The 11,280-nt window shown below is 53.9% G+C and overlaps 1 long non-coding RNA gene across 1 annotated transcript; it reads right to left on the reverse strand.

The window, feature by feature from the left end:
* Window positions 1-6,193: 6,193 nt before the first annotated feature.
* On the reverse strand, window positions 6,194-10,748 carry LOC127474339 (uncharacterized). The gene is made up of 3 exons (XR_007905816.1): window positions 10,701-10,748; window positions 7,234-7,271; window positions 6,194-6,226 (listed from the first exon to the last, which is right to left on the reverse strand). It is a non-coding gene; the product is annotated as an uncharacterized LOC127474339 (long non-coding RNA).
* Between the last annotated feature and the right edge of the window lie 532 nt (window positions 10,749-11,280).

An 11,280-nucleotide genomic window follows, 5' to 3' on the forward strand; every position in this document is an offset into this window, starting at 1 on the left:
TTCTGCAATGTCCCTTTGGTCCATTTGGCTCAACTGACCTGTCTGTATCGCCTCCCATGATCTTGCCCCGATTCAGGGGACGAAGCCGACAATGCAGATGCTGCACCAGCCCTGCTCAGCAGTTGCCAAAGCACTGGTGTGATTAACCCCTTTGTAGCTCCCAATGCAAAGCACAGCACTGTGACGCCTGCAGTCAGAAAATGAACTCCTACTCAGACAGACCCAACACATGTGGGATTCTGAAATGTCTCAGGGTTCCTTTGGTTCCACGATACCCCTCTCAGACCTGGCAGTAGAAAAATAAATCAAAAAATTGAGAAGAAATCATCTTAAAGTCATGCTAAGTCTGTCTTCCACAGTCCAGAATCTAGATATGTGTGACTGCAGATACTTGGGATGAGGGTAGATGCTCAGAGAAATTCATGGGTTTGATCTAGGAAACCTGTCCCAAAGTTTTCACTGCCTTTTCCTCCTTGGACATTTCCTGATGCTCGGAGGAAGCTCCTGTCCAACAGCAGCTCCATCCCCCACTTCCTCCTCCTGACTGCAGCTCTTGCACTTCTGCTTCTTCCTGGGCATCTCCCTGGCTGCCCTCCTGGGCAACGGCCTCATCCTCAGCGCCATAGCCTGCCACCACCACTTGCACACCGCCCAGGGACTTCTTCCTGCTCCACCTCTCCCTCACACAGCCGGGCTGCATCTGCACCACTCTCCCCAAAGCCATGGCCAATTCCCTCTGGAACACCAGGGGCATGTCCTACTAAGGATGAGCGGCACAGGTGTTTTTTGCTGTTCTTCTTGATCACAGCAGAGCTTGCCCTTCTCACCATCATGTCCTATGACCGCTACGTGGCCATCTGCAAAACCCTGCACTACAGGACCCTCCTGGGCATCAGAGCTTGTGCCCACGTGGCAGCAGCTGCCTGGGCCACTGGGAAGCGGGTCTGGTCCTGGGGTTGCAGGAGCTGCCGCCTGAGCTGATGATCTCCTGAGCAGTCCAGACATGCAGTCACTGTCCCTGTCCTCTATTGCCTCCCTTTCTTGCTGCAGGACCAGAAACGACTGTGCTGCTCTGCTGGGCTGGGGCGGGGCAGGGAGATGGGGGGACCAGGGAGGGGCTGGGCTGGGCAGTTCCAGTGACTAGAAAACCCCAATGTTCATCTGAAGTGTAGGAGTGGGCAGGGTGGGAGCATTACAGGGCTGAGGTGGCTCCAGGCTCTGGGAGTGGTAGCAGGAGCCCAGGGAGACACTGCCCCTGCTGCAATGATCTGCCTGTGTGTGTGACAGGGAAGGACTTGTGTCTCTGAACACCCCCGTGTGTGCATCAGTCCAGCTCAGGGTTGGACACCTCTCAGAGCCCTGACACATTTCTCTGTGTGACTCCAGGAAAACCCCTGCTGTGCCAGGGAGTTACCAGATCCTTTGCTGTCACCCTCCTGGTGTCCTGTGTAATGATGAAACTAGAAAAGGTGATCATCGTACCCTGGTAATTTTCTAAGAGGAGAAATGTCACTGCTGGAAAGAAGTGTCACTGAAGAGGTGAGAAGAGGGAACATCATTGTTTCCTTCAGTCTGTTCCACAGCAGGTTCCCCTGGAGCTCCAGAGACACCTGCGGGGAACCCAGAGGGGCAGAGAAAGGGCTGCCTTTGGCTCTTGCTGTGCTGCTCAGCTAGGCTGGGCTCCTGGCACACAGGGAAATCCTGGCAAGCGGGCAGCACTGCAGAGAGACAGCTCTGCCCAGGAGCAGTTCCTCTGCACAGCCCAGCAGGGCCGAGGGCACTGCCTGTAGGCACGAGAGAAGAGAAGCAAGGCAAAGGGAGGTCAAAGGCAGCAGAAAGATGGGAGGTGTTCAGCTGAGACACAACTTGGGGACACAATTTCACACTCCTCTGCAGAGTGAGTCTACAGGTGCAGGGCAATGTCGCTTGTGTTCCTGGAGGAATCTCCTAAAGCTACCACATCCCACAGCCTTGCACATCTGTCAGGACTCTCCCAGTTTCTCTGTTGCACAGGAGGAGGATGTTCTCCAGGGCAGGCCTTCCCTGCAGCACCGTCAGAGGGACAGCGCAGGTGGACTACTTCTCCCAGGGATGGTTGCGGGCTGGGAAGGTGGGGGTGCAGCCAGGGATGCCCGGGGCTGTCCTGCAGAGCAGTGTCCCTGTGCTCCGGGGTTCTTTGTGCCAGGGCAGGGACTTTGCTGCCTGCTGGGGTCAGGTCTCATCCTGCCTGGGTAGTTGCCCACCCCTCTGCAGGGAGAAGCTGTCGGTGGGTGGTGAGAACCCCAGCAGGAGCCAGGCAGGTTCTTCCTGCCGTTGGATGAGGTGTGTGTGGTCAGGGCTGTGGGAGGTCAGGGCTGCTCCCAGATCCAGATCACAGCAGCACATTTCCAAGAGCACTGTCAAATGGGAAGGACAAAGCACAATTATTAGGAAGGAATGGAGCTTTTCTGAGTCAAAACCCCTCACAGCTGCCCCAATCTCCCCAACCTCCCTCCCAAACCCCCAAACTCCCCCAAACCCCTTCCCAGTTACCCCCACGACCTCCAACCTCTTCTCAGCTTCCCCATTCCTTCCCAAAGCCCCTCCCAGTTGCCGGCCCGTCCCCCAGGCTCGGGTGAGGAGGTGCCCCAGGCTGACGGGCCCGCCCAGACAGGGGCGGTTCCAGCAGCATGTCAGGAGCCACCCCCTTCCCCGAAAGCTCCCGCCCGCCCTGGAGCCACCTCAGCTGCCCCTGCAGGGGAGAAATCCAGGCCGGAGCAGAGCAGGGGGCAGGGCCGGGCTGGGACCTCGATGGACGGGGGCACTGGGAGAGCAGGGGAGAGACCGGGATGGGCTGAGGGGGCACTGGGAGAGAGGGGAGACACTGGGATGGGCTGAGGGGGCACTGGGAGGGAGAGGGGAAAGTTTTTTGCCCCTTTCCTGGGCACTTGAACACCCTCTGCACCCCCGTTCCCGGCCGTGCCGGCTGTCCTTCCCCCCCAAGGCAGGAACAGGTTTTGGGGCTCCCTCGTGGGTCGCAGCCAATAGAACGGCTCTGCTGGAATGACGTCATTGCCAAATTCTGCTGGGCCCCTGTCCTTGTGCCGGTGAGTCACCCAATAGAACGTGGAAACTTCCGCGGGGGCTGCCGGGAGCGGGGCGGTGATGGCAGGGGAGGGGAGGATCGGGATTGAACCCGATTGGTCCCGATCGATCCCGGCCCCAGGGTCTCCCCCCGCCGCGCTGTTTCTCACGTGCGGCCCCAACGAGGCCATGGTGGTGTGGGGTGAGTTCAGGGGGTCCGGGGGCTCCTGGTGACCCCTCCGAATCTCCCCCAAGGCTCTCGGGAACCGCCCAGATCCCCCCCAAGACTCCTGGGGACCCTCCGCCTTTCCCCCTCCTCCCCCAAATCTCCTGTGCATCCCCTTAACCCTTGAAAATCTCCTGGGACCACCTCAGACCCCCAGACTCCCTCCTGGGGACCCCCAAACACTCTTCAGGACTCCGGGGCCCCTCCCGACCCCCTCCTAGAGTCTTTTGGGTGTCACCAACCCTTTACGGCGGATTCCTCCGTCCATTTTTCCACCCCGGACTGCTGGGGGTCCACCCCCCCAAGAAACTACTGGGAACTCCCCAGTGTCCCACCACGAGATTCCTGGGTCCCTCCCACCCCCCAACCCCCTGTGGGTGCCCCCATCCTTTCTTCCCCTCGAAAATATTCTTGGGGGTCCCCCAATGTCTCCTCCAGCCCCCATCCTGCCAGGGATGGATTTGGGGGGATCTCCTTCCCCTTCCCTCTGGCCTGAAGGCAAATGCCCTCCCTGTCCTTCTTCCTTTGCCCCCAGGCAGAAAAGAGAAGAGAAACAGCCAGTTGGCCCTGGCAGGTGTGGGTGTGTGCAGGCTGTGGTTGAGTGGTTGAGAAGGGAGAGGAGGGGGCTGGTGTTTGGGCCAAGTCCAGCAGGTGATGTCTTTTGTATCTGGTAGTCCTTGGTCAGCTCCACGACCATCCAGCTGTCAGTGTTCATGACATACCCATCAGCCCTTCTCTTCTTGGCTCCTACACTTGCCAACCCTAAGCTGCTCCTAAGTTCTCTTGCTGTCAGTTCATAAAGAGGTCTTGTCAAGTGTTACTGATTTAGAAACTAAACCCTGACATCTTTGTCTTTGCCAAAGATGTGTGTGAAAGGGCAGTGCTGTTGCAAAGCAGTGTTGAGCTTCACACTGGGTGACTTGACAGCTCGCTCTGCATCACCCATGCACCCTGGGTTTCTTTGAAAAGTACTTTTCACTCCAAATGTGACAGCACATTAGCCTGTAGGACATCCTGTCCCCAAATGGATAACTGTAAATATGAAAAATTAAAAAGTGACCCCCTCCATTATTCAAGAAAAGCTTGTATCTCTGTCCTAAAAGCATCCAAGGGTCACGTCCCCCAGTTTTCTATCTGACAAGGGTTTGGAGGGGCTGCTTTGTGCAGGGAACCCTTTGGGGGCCCCTTGCACATGGGTAGGGCTGCACTCTGGGGGTGTGGGGCTTTGGTTCTTTGGTTGCCAGGGGCCACTGTGAGTCACTGAGCCGGGGTGGGGACAATGGGCAGGGCTGGCTGGGACAGGCTGTGGCACCTGTGACATAAAAGGGAAGTGTCCCCGTGGGGCAGCTCTGCAGGGCCCATCAGGGGATGCTGCCCAGTGCAGCCTGTGCTGTGGGGAGCACGCACACAGGGAGAGGCTGGGCCGGACGAGGGCCGGGGCAGCAAGGCCGTCCCAGGGAGTGGGTTCTGCCCCTGCCTGCAGGGCCCAGCCCCTGGCAGGAGCGCCTTGGGCAGGGCCCGGTGCTGCTGCTGGGGCAGGGGGTGAGGCCTTGCCGCCTGCCAGCTGCCTGGGCCCCTGTCCTTGCTGCGCCACATCCCCGAGGCTCCATCCCCGCTCCCCCAGCGCCAGCTCCCTCCTTCCCAGCCCCAACCAAGCCCTTCTCTGTGTCCTCCTGCAGGCCATGGCTTTCACAACATTCCTTTTGGTGCTTGTGCAAATCATCATCCCCTCCCTGCAGGTGGTCAGGGAGGGGCTGCACAACACTCAGTGAGCTTGGAGGTCTTTTCCAAGCTGAAGGACTCTTGGATTCTGTGATTGTGTGCTGGATTCAGCTGGGTCCGTGTTAGCAGCATTAGTTTGCTCCCAAAGTTTCCTCGCTGTCAGCTCTTGTGGCCTAAGGCTTGAGCTCCTTTAGCTCCTTGTGCTGAGCTACTGATGGGAAAGGAGAGGCCTCTGTGAGCAGATTCCTGGTGTTCCCTGTAGAACAGTGAGGGAGAAGGTGTAGTCAAGTGGGAAGAGGAGTACTGTTTGTGTGTGGCCTCCTATGTGGCCTTGGCACCTTTGAGGGGCTTGAAGGAGAAAAGAGCTTTGTTAAAGTGAGAAGTGAAATAGTGTGTTGGCTGTGGGAATGGGAAGGGAAGAGGAACGGAGAATGGGAAGGGAAAGAGGAATGGAAAGACATCTGCTGATGCTGTCGTTTGTTATGTTTGCATGTAGCAGGGTGTGGTGGAAGAAAAAACCAATTGGGAAAGATATGTGGCATGGAGAAGCATCTATGGGAACTAGATGGACTTTTATACACTGGACAATTCATCCACCGGACTGACAGTTGTTCCCCAGTTTTACCCCAGTTTATTGCTGTATTGTCATGGAGTTTTATGTACCCCAGTTTACTGTTGAATTTTTATGAAGTTTGTTATACCTCCATATTGTTCCCCTTTCTCCCTCAGATTTTCCTGCCCAAAGTTGTTTGTCACCCTGTCCTCCCCTGCTTTCCCGCCCCTCTGCCACTGATTGGCTACAGTTTGCTGCAGTGCAAAGAGAGCTCCCATTGGCCCTTTCTCCTGGAGACTCCAAAGTTCCACCCACCTTTTCCCTGTCTCCCTATCACACTTTTCCCTGAGTTGTCAGTTCCATGCTCCTCCCCAGTTCAGAATCCTCCCCTCAGACTTACCTTATTTAAAACCCTGTTGTCCCTGAATAAAGTGGCATTGCTGCACGAACCCTCGACTGTGCCAAGAACCGTTATTGCAGTGCTCGGTCCCATTTCCCATCCCCCCGGACCATGGCAAGTGGCGCCCAACGTGGGGCACAGTTGAGGACTCTCATATTGAGAGAACTCCTGTGTCCTCACCTGGGTTCAGGCGACGCCAGGAGAGGCGATCGTCCCCGCCGGTCCTCCTCAGCAGAGCGGACGGCTGTGGGCTCAGCGGTAGCTGCACGGGTTGACGCACCAGACAGGTGAACTGCTGAGGACATTCCTCACCCTACCCTAACACCCACAGCCCGGCAGAACACCAAAGGGAGGACTTTCCATCAAGAGACTGTTGTTGAGACCCGACTAACATCAACATGGGACTCACACTCTCAACCTCCCAAAAATTTGTATACAGGCACCTAAAAGACTTTGTAATAGAACACGGTCACCCCTTAGATAAAAAATTGGCAAAATCACTCGCCAGATGGCTCGACCACAAGGGTCACCAGCTTGCCGAGGACACCAGCATAGAGCAGTGGCAAGCCATAGGCTACAGCCTCTGGCGGGACAGCGATAAGGGGGACCGTATAGCTAAAGAGGCGCTCATCGCATGGAGGTTAGTTCTGATGGTGCTACAGCACCAGATGATGAACAAGAATATCAGCCTCCCCAAGACAGACCCTGAGCGGACAGAGAGGAACACTGAGCAGACAGAGACGGACACTGAGCAGACAGACACACAAGATGGCGGGAGGGGGAAGAAACCATCGCGCCGAATTCAAAATGGCGTTGAGGAGGAGGGACCCAGGGACCACGCGGAGAAAAGGCGGGAAGGGACACCGTGGGAAAAATCAGCGCAGGATAGGAGGAGGCGGGTTCCCTTAGCACCACCCTCCAGGTCACCTCCACCTCCACCTGATTGCATCAGAGGGGGGAGGAGCCACAGAGTGGGGGAGGGGCCATAAAGTGGGGGAAGGGTCTGAGAGTGGGGGAGGGGCCATAAAGCGGATGAGGGGCCATAGAGTGGGGGAGGGGTCAGAGAGTGGGGGAGGGGCCATGAAGTGGGAGAGGGGTCACGGAGTGGGGTAGGGGCTACAGAATGGAGTAGGGGCCACAGAATGGGGAAGGGGCCATAAAGTGTGGGAGGGGCCACGGGGTGGGGGAGGGGTCACAGCCTGGACTCGGGGGGTCAGGGCAGTGACCTCAGGGAGGGGGAGGGGTCAGGGCATGGGGTAGGGGTCTCACCTGATCCCGGGGCTATTGGGGCCATGGCGGGGTCGAACCTGGTGGGACACCCAAGTTTTTCCCAAAATTCCCCTCATTTTTCCCAATTTTTCATCCATTTCTCCCAAATTTCCCACTCTTTCCCCAATTTTCCCCCCATTTCCCCCATTTTTCCCAAATTTCCCCTTTTTTCTCCATTTTTCCCCATTTTTTTTCCAAATTCCTTCCATTGTTCCCAAATTTCCCCCATTTTTTCCCATTTTCCCCAAATTTCCCTCCATTTTTCCCAACTTTCCCCAATTTTTCATCCAATTTTACCCAAATTCCCCCATTTTTTTCTCAATTCACCCCATTTTTCCCAAATTTCCCCATTTCCCCCAAATTCCGCCATTTTTTCCCATTTTTTTCCTAAATTTCCCCTAATTTTTCCCAATTATCCCCCATTTTTTCCTGATTTTTCACCCGTTTTCCCCAAATTTCTTACTTTTTTCCCAGTTTTCCTTCCATTTCCCCTCAAAATCCCCCATTTCCCCAAATTTTTGACTTTTTCCCCAAAATTTCCCCCGTTTGTTCACATTTTCCTGGATTTTCCCCCAGTTTTCCCAAATTCCCCCCATTTTTCCCCATTTTTATCAATTTTCCCCAAATTTCCCACTTTTTTCCCCAATTTTCCCCCATTTTCCCCAAAATTCCTGGTTTTTTTCCCCCCATTTTTTCCCACTGGGGAAATTTGGGAAATTTGGAAAACTGGGGACCCAAAAATCCAAGAAAATGTGGGGAAATGGGGGAAAAATGTGGGGAAAATCTGGAGAAAAATCTGTGAAAATGTGGGAAAAATGGGGGGAAAATCAGGAAAATGGTGAAAAATCTGGGAAAATGTGGGCAAATGGGGCAATTGCGGAAAATTCTGGGGAAAATGTGAGAAAAATCCGGGGAAATGGGGAAAATATGGGGGAAAATGTGGGAAATTCTGGGGAAAATGGGGAAAAATATGGGAAAATATGGACAAATGCGGAAAAAAAGGGGGAAATGGGGAAAAATGTGTGAAAATCTGGGAAAATGTGGGAAAAATGGGGGAAAATCTGGGAAAATGGGGGGAAATCGAGAAAAAATCCGGGAAAATGGGGAAAAAATTGGGAAAAAACTGGGAAAATGGGGAAAAATTGGGAAAAAACCTGGGAAATTCTGGGGAAAATGGGAGAAAATCTGGGAAAAATGTGGAAAAAATGGGGGGAAAGGGGATAAATTGGGAAAAATCTGGGAAAATAGGGAAAAAATGGGGGGAAACTGGGGAATATTCTGGGAAAATCTGGAAACATGGGGAAAAAAATCTGAGAAAAATGGGGAAAAATGAGGAAAAATCTGGGAAAATGTGGAAAAAATGTGGGAAAAATCATGGAAAATGGGGGGAAATTGGGAAAAAATCTGGGGAAATGTGGGAAAAAAAGGGGGGAAATCCGGGAAAATGGGGAAAATAATTGGGAAAAAATCTGGGAAAAAATGGGAAAAATGAGGAAAAATCTGGGGAAATAGGGAGAAAATCTGGGAAAATGTGGGAAAAATATTGGGAAAATGTGGGAAAATGGGGAAAAATCCGAGAAAATGGGGGCGAAATGGGGAAAAATCTGGGGAAAATGGGGAAAATGGGGAAAAATCTGGGAAAATGTGAAAAAATTGGGAAAAACTGTGGGAAAATGGGGGAAATGAGGAGAAATCCGTGAAAATGGGGGAAAATGAGGAAAAATGTGTGAAAATGGGAAAAAATGGGAAAAAATCCGGAAAAATGGGGAAAATCGGGAAAAATCAAGAAAAATGGGGAAAAATGTGGGAAAATGTGGGAAAATCTGGAAGAAAATCTGGAGAAAAATCTGAGAAAATGTGGGAAAAATGGGAAAAAATGCGGGAAAAATCTGGGAAAATGTGGGAAATTCTGGGAAAAGTGGAGGAAAAATCTGGGAAAAATCCGTGAAAATGTGGGAAAAAATAGGGAAAAATCTGGGAAAATCTGGGAGAAATCTGGGAAAATGGGGACAAACTGGGGGGGAAATGCTGGGAAAAATGGGGGGAAATGGAGAAAAATGGGACAAAATCCCAGAAAATGGGGAAAAATGGGGAAAGATTTAAAAAAATGGGGAAAGATTTAAAAAATGGGAAAAAGTCTTGGGAAAATCTGGGAAAAATGGGGAAAAATCTGGGAAAATCTGGGAAAAATGAGGAAAAATCTGGGAAAATGTGGAAAAAATGGGAGAAAATCCAGGAAATGGGGAAAAATGGGGAAAGATAAAAAAAAATTTGGAAAAATGGGGAAAATATGGGAAATTCTGGGAAAAATCCAGGAAAATGGGGGAAAAAATCTGGGCAAATCTGGGAAAAATGTGAGAAAAAATCGGGGAAAATGTGGAAAAAATGGGAAAAAAAATCTGGGAAAATCTGGAGAAAAATGTGTGAAAATCTGGGAAAATGTGGGAAAAATGTGGAAAAAATGGGGAAAAATCTGGGAAAATGGGGGGAAAATCTGGGAAAATCTGGACAAAATGGGGAAAAATCTGGGAAAATGGGGGAAAAATGGGAAAAAATCTGGGAAAATGTAGGAAAATTGGGAAAAATCTGGAAAATGGGGGGGAAATGGGGAAAAATTCAGGAAAATGTGGAAAAATGGGGGAAAATCTGGGAAAAATGGGGAAAAATGTGGAAAAACTGGGTTAAACTGGGAGGAACTGGGAGAAACTGGGCCAGAGGGAAAGGGATGTTGCCATGGAAATGTGAGCCCGCCCCTCCCCCACCCGGCCCAGGGCCCACGGGGGGGGAACTGGGTTAAACTGGGACATACTGGGAGGCACTGGGGGGGACACTGGGAGTTACTGGGAGCTACTGGAAGCTACTGGGGGGGTCACTGGGGTTACTGGGATGGACACTGGAGTTACTGGGAGCTAGTGGGGGGGTCACTGGGGTTACTGGGATGGACACTGGGGTTACTGGGAGCTACTGGGGGGGTCACTGGGGTTACTGGGAGTTACTGGGAGCTACTGGGGGCCTTACTGGGAGTTACTGGGAGCTACTGGGGTGGACACTGGGGTTACTGGGAGTTACTGGGATGGACACTAGGATTACGGGGAGTTACTGGGAGCTACTGGGGGCCTTACTGGGAGTTACTGGGAGCTACTGGGGTGGACACTGGGGTTACTGGGAGTTACTGGGATGGACACTAGGATTACGGGGAGTTACTGGGAGCTACTGGGATAGACACTGGGGTTACTGGGAGCTACTAGGAGCTACTGGGGGGGTCACTGGGGTTACTGGGGGGGTCGCTGGAGATACCGGAGGCATTACTGGGGTTACTGGGAGCTACTGGGAGCCACTGGGAGCGGCCCATCCCCCTCCCTCCCCAAGGTCACCCCAAGGACACGGAGGGGGGGGAGGGGGGGAAGCCCTGCCCCCTCCCAGTCCCTCCCAGTCCCTCCCAGTTCCCTCCCAGTCCCTCCCAGTACCTGAACTGGTCACACTGGGAGCGGCTCCAGGTCCCCCCTCCAGTTTGGGCCCCCGGGGCTATTTTTGGGACCCGGTGACGTCACTGGAGGGGGAGGGGCCTCGAGGGGGCGGCCCCTCCCCTCTCCCTTCCCAGTACAGACCAGTAAGGGACCAGTAACGGCCCCAGTGGTGGGGGGAGGGGAAGGAGGGAACACTGAGGGTGGGGATGGAGCAGGATGGTCCTTGAGCATGGGGGAAGGGCAGGAGGTTCCCTGAGGGTGGGGGAAGGGCAGGACCGTCCCTGAGGGTGGGGGAGGGGTAGGCAGGTCCCTGAGGGTGGGGGAGGGGCAGGAGGGACCCCGAGGTGGGGGGAGGGGCAGGAGGGTCCTGAGGGTTGGGGAGGGGCAGGGAGGGACCCCGAAAGTGAAGGAGGGTCCCCGAGGATCCCTGAGGGTGGGGGAAGGGTAGGAAGTTCCCCGAGGGTGGGGGAGGGGCAGGATCGTCTCTGAGGTTGGGGGAGGGGTCCTGAGGGCCCCTGAAGGTGGGGGAGGGGCAGGGAGGGCTCCTGAGAGTGGGGGAGGGGTAGCAGGTTCACTGGGG

The sequence above is a fragment of the Manacus candei genome, unplaced genomic scaffold, assembly GCF_025592945.1.
Source record: "Manacus candei isolate 608988 ecotype Guabito, Panama unplaced genomic scaffold, ASM2559294v1 h1tg000005l, whole genome shotgun sequence".
NCBI classification, from domain to species: Eukaryota; Metazoa; Chordata; class Aves; order Passeriformes; family Pipridae; genus Manacus; species Manacus candei.